This window comes from Haemaphysalis longicornis, unplaced genomic scaffold, assembly GCF_048455015.1.
Source record: "Haemaphysalis longicornis isolate Haplotype H1 unplaced genomic scaffold, Haemaphysalis longicornis Haplotype H1 scaffold_4, whole genome shotgun sequence".
Taxonomy (NCBI): domain Eukaryota; kingdom Metazoa; phylum Arthropoda; class Arachnida; order Ixodida; family Ixodidae; genus Haemaphysalis; species Haemaphysalis longicornis.
This window is the reverse complement of record NW_027526361.1, coordinates 209,078,993-209,089,682: the sequence shown is the minus strand read 5'-3', so window position 1 is coordinate 209,089,682 and position 10,690 is coordinate 209,078,993.

The following is a 10,690-nucleotide window of genomic DNA, read 5'->3' as shown; positions in this document are numbered from 1 at the left end:
GCCTCCGAAATATCCCTTGTGCACCCCGACAAGTTTCACCCCCCTCTTATTGTATCTGTCTCAGTCGTGGCCCAGCATCGCTCTGGCGGTGTTGACAATTGTTCAGTCCCGCGATATGCTTTCAAGCGTGGAGATTATGCTGGGCTGTATCACTTTTATTCATCTGCTGAATGGTCTAGTGTTTTGGATGTCAATGATGTTGACGAACAGGTTCGACGTTTTACCGAAATAGTCAGAAGTGGCATGGAAAAGTATATCCCTTGTTATAAGCCTGTTCCTTCCAAATTTCCCCACTGGTTTTCTAAAGAACTTCGAAGTTCGCTTAAACTTAAGGATAGCGCCCACAAAAAGGCCAAGCGTTCTGGGCTCGACAAGTGGAAAGCGGAGTTTAGTCGGTATCGCTCACTTTGTAAAATCCTCTACCGGCGTGACCACCAGCTCTATATAGAATCGTTAGAGGCTGCTGCGTCTCAGAAACCGGCTGAATTCTGGAGGTATGTACGCGGCCGTTCTAAGGCGTCTAAAGAACACGTTAGCTTGCTTAATTCCGATGGTGAAGAGGTTGAGGATGTTGCCACCAGTTTTGCTCAGTACTTTCATTCTGTCTTTCAACTGCCAGATGGCAACGACGAACGCCTATCGTTTAATAACTCTAATTTTAACACACTTAGGTTCGATGAAAAAATTGTCAATGATAGCCTTCAACGGATGAAACCATCATTTTCCTGTGGTGCAGATGGAATTCCAGCAGCCCTCATGAAGGCTTACGGGAAAATTTTTGTGCCTGTCTTAACTTCCATTTATAATAACTGCTTACTTTTAGGTAAATTTCCTCGTGCATGGAAGATCGCTCGAATTTTTCCAATATTTAAGTCTGGTGATAAGTCAGCCGTTTCTAACTATCGCCCGATCTCACTCCTTTGTGTCGCCTCAAAACTCTTTGAGTCAGCTCTGCACAAAGTTCTTGCTGCCTGCGTCAAGAACGTTGTGCTACCAAATTAGCACGGCTTTTTCTCGGGTCGATCGACGGTCACAAATCTTGCAAGCTTTATGACACAGGCTTCGGCTGCAGTCTGTCGTTCTTTTTTTTCTGGAATTTGATTTCTCTGCGGTTGTGTGTATCCAACTGATAGTTGCCTGTTTTTGAAACTGTTTACTGTCATTTGTTCGTTTTTTCATTTGTCTCTACACTCTTGCCGTTGTTTTTGTTGTATTACTGTCAAACTTTGTTGCTCTGCCTGTCGTGTGGCCTTTACGACGGGCAGAGCAACATAGGCATCTTCTTTTTTTATTTTTTTACCTGTACCCAGGCTCCGCCTGTGCTTTATTTCTGTCATTTTCACTACTTCAATTTGTGTGTGTCTTGTCGCTTGTTTGTTTCTTGCTATATGTTTCTTGTATTTTGTTTTCATCTAACTACCCGTGCGCCAGCACTCAGGCCTCTGGCTGTTCCTGGGCACGTAAATAAACACGATTGATTGATTGATTGATTGATTAATAATTTTCAACTCAGGCTCCAAATCGGATGCAACAAACTAAAGGAGAGTTTCTCTCCTTTGTGCTTGTTCCAAGCTGTTTGAGGCAGCGCTGTACAAATTACTGTCAAGTTCTGTACAGAATCTTCTTGTAAGTAAACAGCACGGCTTTATATCAGGAAGGTCGACAACGACTAATCTCTCCTGCTTCATGGAGCAGGCCTCGGCAGCCATTTCTGAGAGGGGCCAGCTCGACGTTACCTACTGTTATCTGAGCAAAGCATTTGACGTTGTCTGCCACACGTTGTTACTTAAAAAGTTTTTACAGGTAGGAATTGGTACAGCACTCGTGGCATTATTGGGTAGTTATCTAGATAACCGGTTCAGTTTCGTTAGCGTTAAAGGGCAGACGTCTGCTCTGTACAGATTAACAAGCGGTGTGCCTCAAGGTTCCGTGTTGGGGCCTCTCTTGTTGTCAATTTTTGTTAATGATATGTCAGCCGCAATTAAGATGTCTTCTTTCCTTCTTTACTCGGACGACATTAAAATATTGAGACGGATTGAGTCCAATAATGACTGCATTGCCCTGGAGCAAGATATATCCTCATTTTCTAAGTGGTGCTCAGACAATAGATTAAATCTTAACTCTACAAAAACAAAGGTCATGTCTTATAGCAGAAAAACGAACCCCACTTTATTTTGCTACAGTATTAACGGTGGTTACTTGTCTAGAGTTGAAGAGGTCAGAGACTCGGCGTTCTTTTCAACAGTGCCTTAACTTTCTCACCTCATGTCACTCAACTTACTAGGCGTGCTCTCCGCTCTCTCGGGGCTGTATGCAGGTTTTCACGAGAATTCCGGTTTCCTTCCTCATTCCTAAAACTATTCAGAACGCTTTGTATTCCGCAACTAGAATATGCTTCTGTAGTTTGGAATGGAACCTGTAGTTCCAACTGGCAACGTATAGAGCGTGTACAAACCAAATTTTCATCAATATTTCGCATCGTTTCCCTTCGGAGCCTATCCCTATAACTGTTTCTCTAAGTTCCCGGCGGACCCACTCGGACCTTCTTTTCATGGACAAATTGCTTCATGGTATGATTTTATGCCCGGAACTACTTGAATCAATCAGTTTTCGCGTTCCACAAAAAGCTACAAGGCTCGCCCACCCTTTTAAAGCAGCTGGAGCTCTCAGCACACGTTCTCCTCTTCAAAGGATGCAGCATCTGCATAATGTTCACTCCGAGAAGCTCGACATCCTTCAGCGTACTTTTCGGGAGTTTTTCGCCGGGTTGTCAGCTCTGACACACTAGGTTCATCTTGGCAGTGCTCTTTTTCTTCACTTATCGTCCTGACGTTTGCATTGACTTCACCGAGCTTGTTCTTGTTCCTAGTTATTCGTGTATTGTGCTGATACTGCGACTGTAATTATCGTAGAATTTTTCTTTTTCTGCCGTTTTTATCATTAAAAGTTGCCATATTCACTTCATGCGTCCATTTGAAACTAAAAATGTACGCTTCCCGAATTTTGTAAAAACTTTCTTCTTTTCACTCACCCATCCGTATAGTTGCGCCTATTGTAAGATGTCTTCTTGCAATTGACCAGACATTACAGTTTCTATTGATTGTGTAATGTTGGCTAAAATTACACTATGGTATTTTTATTCTTCTTTGAAGTTGTAGTTTCTTCTTATTTTTTGCTCACTCACTGTTCATTTGCCAGCTGTTGATGTAGTTCATTGTTGTCTTATACCTTTTCTGTGCGCCAGCACGAATTGATTGTGTAAATTCGGTTGGATAGCAATATTTTATTTCTAATCTTCTTTGCCGTTTTTGTAGGTTTTTTTTTGCTTACTGAGTTTTTATTATCAAATTGTTGATGTAGTACAGTGCTGCATTTTCCCCTCTGAGTGCTCCAGCACGAAGGCCTCCGCAGATCCTGGGCACTATAATAAACATTGATCGACTGATTGATTGATTGAATAATATAATTATTAGTTTTCAGTTTTCAGTTTCAGTTTATTGTAATCGATAACAAAGGTACAGTTAATGGTGACTGATATTACAGAAAGAGGTCCCGAAGTGCGGCACTGCGGTGGGACCTCTTGTAAATGAACAGTATGACAATATAACGTTCAAGCAATCGCAACAGAAGGAACCTAAAAAAGAATTTATGCGAAGATTATTGCCACATTACACAACACTGGCACAAAATAACTTTGTTCACAAAGCAAGCACACGTCTCAGTTATACAAAAAAGTGCAAAGACAACAGAGGCAAAAAATGGTGAGAATTAGAAAAGAAAAAAAGTGAGCATAAAAAAAAAATAGAAGTCGTGCGAACTAATCAAATGAGAAGTGGGGGTCTTCGAGAATAAATTTAAGAATTGATTGTTTGTAAGATGAGCAACTTAATTGGTTTTTAGCATTAACAGGCAAGTTATTCCATAATTTATTGGGTGCAAATTCAACTGTCTGTTTACATAGTTTGTTCTAACTTTTGGGAGTAAGAAATTATGTTGTGATGCAAACCGCGTTATGTTGTGGTTGGTCAGATAAGTTCTACCGATTATAAAAAGCACGCTCTTATCAGTAACAAATCTATGGGCGGTCATTCCAAGATTATATAAAATAAGTTTATCCAACGGGAGGAGATCTAGGTGCCGATATAAAGAAGTGACATGGGAGTTGAAAGAGCTAAAGGTCATGATTCGAATGGCTTGGGTTTGAATGCGCTTGAAAGGGATTAAATGAATATCGTAAGGTAAACCCCAGGATGAAATGCAATAGTTTATATGGCTGTAAATAAAAGCATAGTAAAGCGTTAGAAGCGTAGGCAGACGGAAATAATTTCTTGCCTTACATATTACTCTGATCCCATAAGCCATCTTCTTTTTTAGTGAGTTTTTGTGGTTAATAAATTTTTAGGAGCTTTCAAGTTCAACCCCCAAAAATGAGCATTGATCAGACGGTGGGATAGCATCAGAGTTAATGTAAACAGGAGCAATAAAAGTTAGAGTCTTCAAAAGAGATGAAAATACGACAAATTTAGTTTTGGAAGGATTGGTTAATAAACCAATGCTCTGAGACCATGAGCAAATGTTACTAATATCGATGTTGAGGTTTGTAGTAAGGATGTCAATAGATGAATGTGACGAGTAGATGGTGGTATCATCAGCATAGAGTAGGAAATTAGACAATTTGAGGCAGCCAGGAAGGTCATTGATGTATAATAAAAATAAAAGAGGGCCGAGAATGGAACCTTGCGGAACGCCTAAGTTAGCAGTTTTAGTGTCAGAGAGTGTACCAGAAATATTATTAATTTGTTCACGATTATTTAAGAAACTTCGTAACAGTTCCAGCGGCGGTCCGTTAATACCGTACACGGAGAGTTTCGAAAACAAGATGTCATAATGAATGGTGTCAAATGCCTTAGAAATATCGATGAAAATACCATCCACAAACTTGCCCTGGTCAATTTCGTGTTTAATATAGTCTGTTAGAGCTATCAGTGCAAGGTTGGTGGATAAACCAGGCCTAAAACCGAATTGCCTAGATGTTAGCAAATTAAATTTATTTAGATATGACGAGAGGCGTTTTTCTACGATTTTTTCGATGACTTTGCTGAAAAATGGTAAGATTGAAATCGGGCGCTAGTTATTCAATAATGCCTTATCGCCTTTTTTGAAAACAGTAATTATCAAACTTTTTTTGAGTTCACGGGGAAATGCTCGAGATTTGAAAATAAGGTTAACTACATGAGTGAAGATATCACTTATGGCTTCTACATTCTCTTTGATGCAAGTTACGTGAATTTTATCGTGTCCGGGGCTGGTATTTTTAATATTAATGATTGTTGAGCGGACTTCGATAGGCGTTACCGGGTACAAGAAGAAAGAATGCGAAGCGGGTGCAATATTATTGACTATGTGCGTTGATGCTGATAAGGAAGAAGTTTAAGAAAAGAAAGTGCTGAAAGCATTTGCGACGTCAGAAGGATTAGAACACGTTCTAGAACCAAGGCGTATTTCGCTGATCTCAGTTTTGCACTGGCTGTTAAGGAAAGAATTTAATATACGCCACTGCTTAGCGGGGTTGCTATCAGTCTGCAATATTTGGTTTTCGTAAAAGTTTCTCTTGGCCTTTTTTAGTAAGTTTGTTAGAAGGTTTTAATACTTTTTGTAGCGGGCTTTCAACTGAAGGTTGTATGGATGCCTTTTTGTTTTGCGATATAGATTGTCCTTTTTTCTTAAACTTGTTAACAATCCTTGAGTAAGCCAAGGGTTCACAGGAGAAAAGTTACTATTTTTTCGCTACGTACATGTGGTGCACGATCCTATGAGCTCCGTGATAATATTAGACAATTCACTGTAAGCTACTTGACCATCCCGGGAGCCAACAACTGGAGACCAGTCTGCGTTGTTAATGAGGTAAGTGAATTGTTGCCTGTTGAAAACGGATTTGAGGAATTGGGTGTTTTGGGCACATTTTGTACGATCAAAAAAAAGAGCTACATGGTAATGATCCGTAATGGTATTACGAACAACGAAAGCTTCTGGTGGGGAAAAAACGTTGCTAAGGGCATGATCAATTGTTTAGCCATTGTCGTTGCCCACACAACGCGTAGGTAAATTAATGAGTGATTCAAACCCATGGCTCTGAAAACAACTGCTATATTATGAAAATTGTGACGACTCAAAACCGAAAAAATTAATGTTAATATCTCCTAGTATAACAATGTTTTTGTTTTCACGGGTGATCAAGTGCAGTATACCATCTAGAGCGGCGCAGAAGTTGGATACAGAAGAACTAGGCGATCTGTATATACTACCGAAGATTGTGTTTTTCTCCTCAATTTCGAAGGTTGAGTGATCAACGTCCGCCCAAACAGATTCGCAATCAGGAATGTCGAGTGAAAGGTCTAATCTGCGAGTGTAGTAAACATCATTTTTTTTAAAATGGCAGACCCGCTATGGCTAGACGTTGCACGGTGGCAATACTCAGCAGAATAAGAGGGTGTAGGCGGCCGAATGAAGTGGTAAAGCCTAGCCCACATTTATTCAGAGTTGCGTGAGGACGACAACATGGGCCCGAGAATCGGAGAGCGCCCGTGGAGTGCGGCCGAGCAGTGCGGAAGCCATGATGTTCCCTGGCGCGTGGCTCGCCGTGTGTTGATGCCACGTGCTGCTGACGATGGAGGCAGCGGCCGATGATGATGATGGTGGGCGCTTGCTGGTGATGATGAAGTGGCTGCTACAGGGCTCCCCCCCCCTAGCGCGGAGCGCGACAAAAGAAAAGAACAGGAACAACTAAACTAGCAAGGAAAGCTATGTACAGGGTGTGTCCGCGGTCAGAGTTCCTTGAGTAGTCCAAGTGAAAAGGGATCTAAGATCATACAGTCGTTCTGGTCAGGCCCGAAATAGCGTCCGCTGACAGTCCAAGTCGTCGTCATGAGGGCTTCCGGTGCACATTATAACCTCCGGTGGCCTGGGCTGAGAGTGGAGTACCGGTCGAGCTTGAGCATGAATCGGCTGGTCCGATGTCAGGCTGTCGCGGGTGTCCACATTCACCCAGGAGATGGGACGGGTCTGGAAGGGGGGCGCAGTAAGGGTAGCGTCCCACGACGTGAGTGTGCCCGTGTAGTAACAGCATGCCTGATTCGTCGAATTGAGGTGGGGAGGATACAGTCGGGCGAAGCATGGACAGGCACGCTTTATGCGGGACCGGGAGGTGACGCGGATGATGACGGCGGCGTCTGCATGTTGCGGAAGTCGAAAGCAGGTTTTGATGAGCGTGACAACCACGATGGATCCAGCGCACGCGTGTCCGTCGTTTGCATCGCTGAAGCAGGCGGTTGACGTAAAATTCGTGCTGTTGTTCCAGCGGAGAAGACCGCCTTCGTAGTCGGCGCTTGCGACGTCGGCGGCGACGCTTAAGCATGACGGTGCTCATACGAGCTGTTGGGTGCCGCTTCAAGACTGGAGAGGTTTTCGTTTTCGTCCGGTGGATCTTGTGGCTCACCCTGTGGACGTGCGGGAGTGGTGTCTCGCAAGCTCGGCGGCCACTTAACATTGCTTGGCAAGGCAAAGCTGCCCCCTAGATTCTTCTGGCGGGGGTTCATGGAGTGGACTATAGGGTAGTCGGTCACACCATCCTTCCCATCGGTGTTCTGGTAACGGAAGGTAGTACGGGGCCGTGGGAGTTCGTCCGAGGATGCGCTTTCCTCGGATTTGGTTACGAGCAACACAGTGTGCGTGTCGTGCGTGCTTCTAGAAGAGTGCAGTGGAGGGGTAGTGGGTACGTCAGCCTCATCACAGATGGTCGAGATGCGTAGTGACGCAGCGCCTTCGGCTGGCGTCTGTTGTGAGGACGAACACGGCGTGTTCGGTGCATGAATTGTGCTTACGTCAACAGAAACCGCTTGTTTAAGGGGTGGTAACGGCGGTGTGTTCAGGCGCCAGCCCGGTGGTTGCGTAAAGCAGGCAGGCAGCGTAGACACAGTGGGCAACAGACTGCTGGGGTGTGAGGCGCAGTTGTTCGTCGTTGCCGCTGAGCCGCCGTGGTAGCAGTGTCGTCCCTCGGCGGTACCGCCGACGCCAGCATGCTGGTGCTAGGAACGAGGCCCTCGACTGAGGTGGTGCAAGGCTCGACAGCTGGGGCTGGTTGTTTGAGATACCGACCGTAGTGTGCGACCAGGACTGCTCTGAGCTCGACGTAGGGCTGGGCTCCGAGATTAGGCAGGGTGGAGGCTAAGCTTGACGGTAAAAGCTCGTACATCAGCGCGTAGCGGTTCTTCTGGGCTGTGACGTGGTAGAGATCAAAAAAGCACTCCATCTGCATAAGCCAAAGCTCGGGGTTCTTAGGGTAGAACAGTGGGCGGGGTGGCAAGGTCGCCGCACTGACCCGTGGTGGAAACACTTTGAGTGGAGTGACTGGGCGTAGCCGGGTTGGAGCGGCTCGTAGAATGACGGTCAGCGAAGCCTGGAGGTGGTACAACACCTCTTCGCGCTTGGGTCGGAGAGTCGTCTTCAGGGCGCGAGGGAGGCTGAAAGCCGGGGAGCGAGGTTTCCATGCCATCGTGAGTCACGGCGTGCGAGGAAGAAGTGGCAGGAGGCGATACACTGTCATTGTGGCGGGAAGGACTCGTGTCGAGGTGCGCAATCACGTAGGCCTTCAGTGTATCGTAGGGCCGCTCGAAGCGTTTTAGGTGCTCACCGCGTAGGTCGGCCGGAAGCAGGGCGGTGGTGATGCGGTAGCGCTCGGCCTGTGCGTCGATACCGCGAATAAGGAAGTGCGCTTCCATTTTGAAGAACCAGGCTCAGGGGTAGTGTCGCTCGAAGGCCGGGTAGGGCGGTAGAGGGCAAGCGAAGTGGGGCTCCATGCTGCCGACGTCCGGGTCACCAATTATGTAGGCGGCCGAATGAAGTGGTGAGGCCTTGACGACCAGCTACAGTCACACGAGCAGAGCACATTCCCATAACAACAGGTGTCCCTCCATCAGCGACTCGAACAAGATGTGATCTTGGTGGCGTCATAACGTTTCGTAAACGGCGGTGAAGATGAGCACTCATTAATGATAAATGCGCTCCTGTATCGATGACGGCACTGACAGGAACGCCGTCAACTTCAACGTCCAATAAATTGGTCCGACAAGCCGACGTCAAGAGAGGATTTTCGGGCGTGGTCGGGAATGCAGCATCACCTCCGGGAGCTGCATTACCTAGTTTTCCGAAGGAGGTCGAGCGTAGTCGGACATCGGGGATGGACGGCGAGGCTGTGGAGAGCGGGACTGGCGGCGTTGGGGCGACGGCGAACGGTTGAATCGGGTGAGGGGACAGTTAAAGTTGGTAGGGTTCCGCTCAGGACGGGAAGAGAAGCAGCCAAAGGGTCGAGTACTATAGTCGGAGCAACTGTTGCGGAAGAAAGACACCCGGCGGCTGCGACAGTACCGGGCAATGTGGCCAACTCTGGAGCAGTGGAAACAAATTGGTTTATCGTCCGGGGTACGCCACTCAACGGGGTTACGGCGTGGGTAGCGTGGAGGAGGACGTTCGTTGTGGGAACCGGGCGACCTGAACCCTTGTCCGAACGGAGAGCTAAGCGAGCACACTGGGTGAAGGCCCATGTTGGCTATTTGGTCGCGGACAACGGCCTGGATAACGGCAACGGTGTGGAGGTCGTTTCGATCGGGCATGTATGGCACCGCAGTAGTAGGGGTCATAGCCTCCAGTTCTCGGCGCACGATTTTGGTTGTATGCGACGACGATGGAACGGGATCTTGTAGGCAGGAAAGACGGGCTTGCAGTTTACCATCTTCACACGCAGAGGTCGCTGCTGTGTGTGGAAGTCGTGCGAAGTTGTGGGCTATTTGGCGTCCTTTGGCCTCCTCGAAGCGCCGACATTCCTTAATGATGGAATCTACGGTGGCACAGTCTTTGCATATAAGAAGGTGGAATGCATCGTCCGCAATGCCCTTCAGTATGTGTCCCACCTTGTCGGCCTCCGGCATTGTGCTGTCAGCCTTCGAGCACAGGGCCAAAACGTCCTGGATGTATGCGACGTATCATTCAATCGACGTCTGGGCGCGCGATGCCAGTTCCTTGAGGGCAGCAACCTGGCGACCAAGAGGCTTTCCGAACACTTCTCGCAGCTTCGTTTTGAAGACTTCCCAGCTGGTCAAATCGGTCTCGTTCGTCTCAAACCACTTGCGCGCAGGACTCTCCCCTTTAAGATAAAAGATGACATTTGCGAGCATGATGGTGGGATCCCACCTGTTGTGAGCGCTAACACGCTCGAAGAGGCTGAGCCAGTCGTTCACATCAGTGTCGTCCGCGCCGGTGAATATTCCAGGCTCTCGGGGGTGAGACACGATGACGAGGGGGGTCGTCGTCGCGGTCGCTCCATCACCAGGCACTATTACGCGAGGAACAGAGCGTTTACTCCGAAGCTCCGTGGTGGGTGGAGTACGCCCGGGTGAACGGTACGGGATGAGGTGGCGATACCAACTCCGCCACCTCTACCACAATGTTAGGATAAAAATGAGGCGTATTGGCGTTGTTCACACAATCTGCGATGGTTGCATGCAGCAGCGCATCAACGAACAGCTCGCAAGCTGACCGATCAACCTTCTCCTCTTCTTTCTCGCACCGAGCACCGTCCAGTGTCTCTCGTCGTCTTCGTCGTTTGCCTGTATTTCGAGCGTCACGTGAAAACATA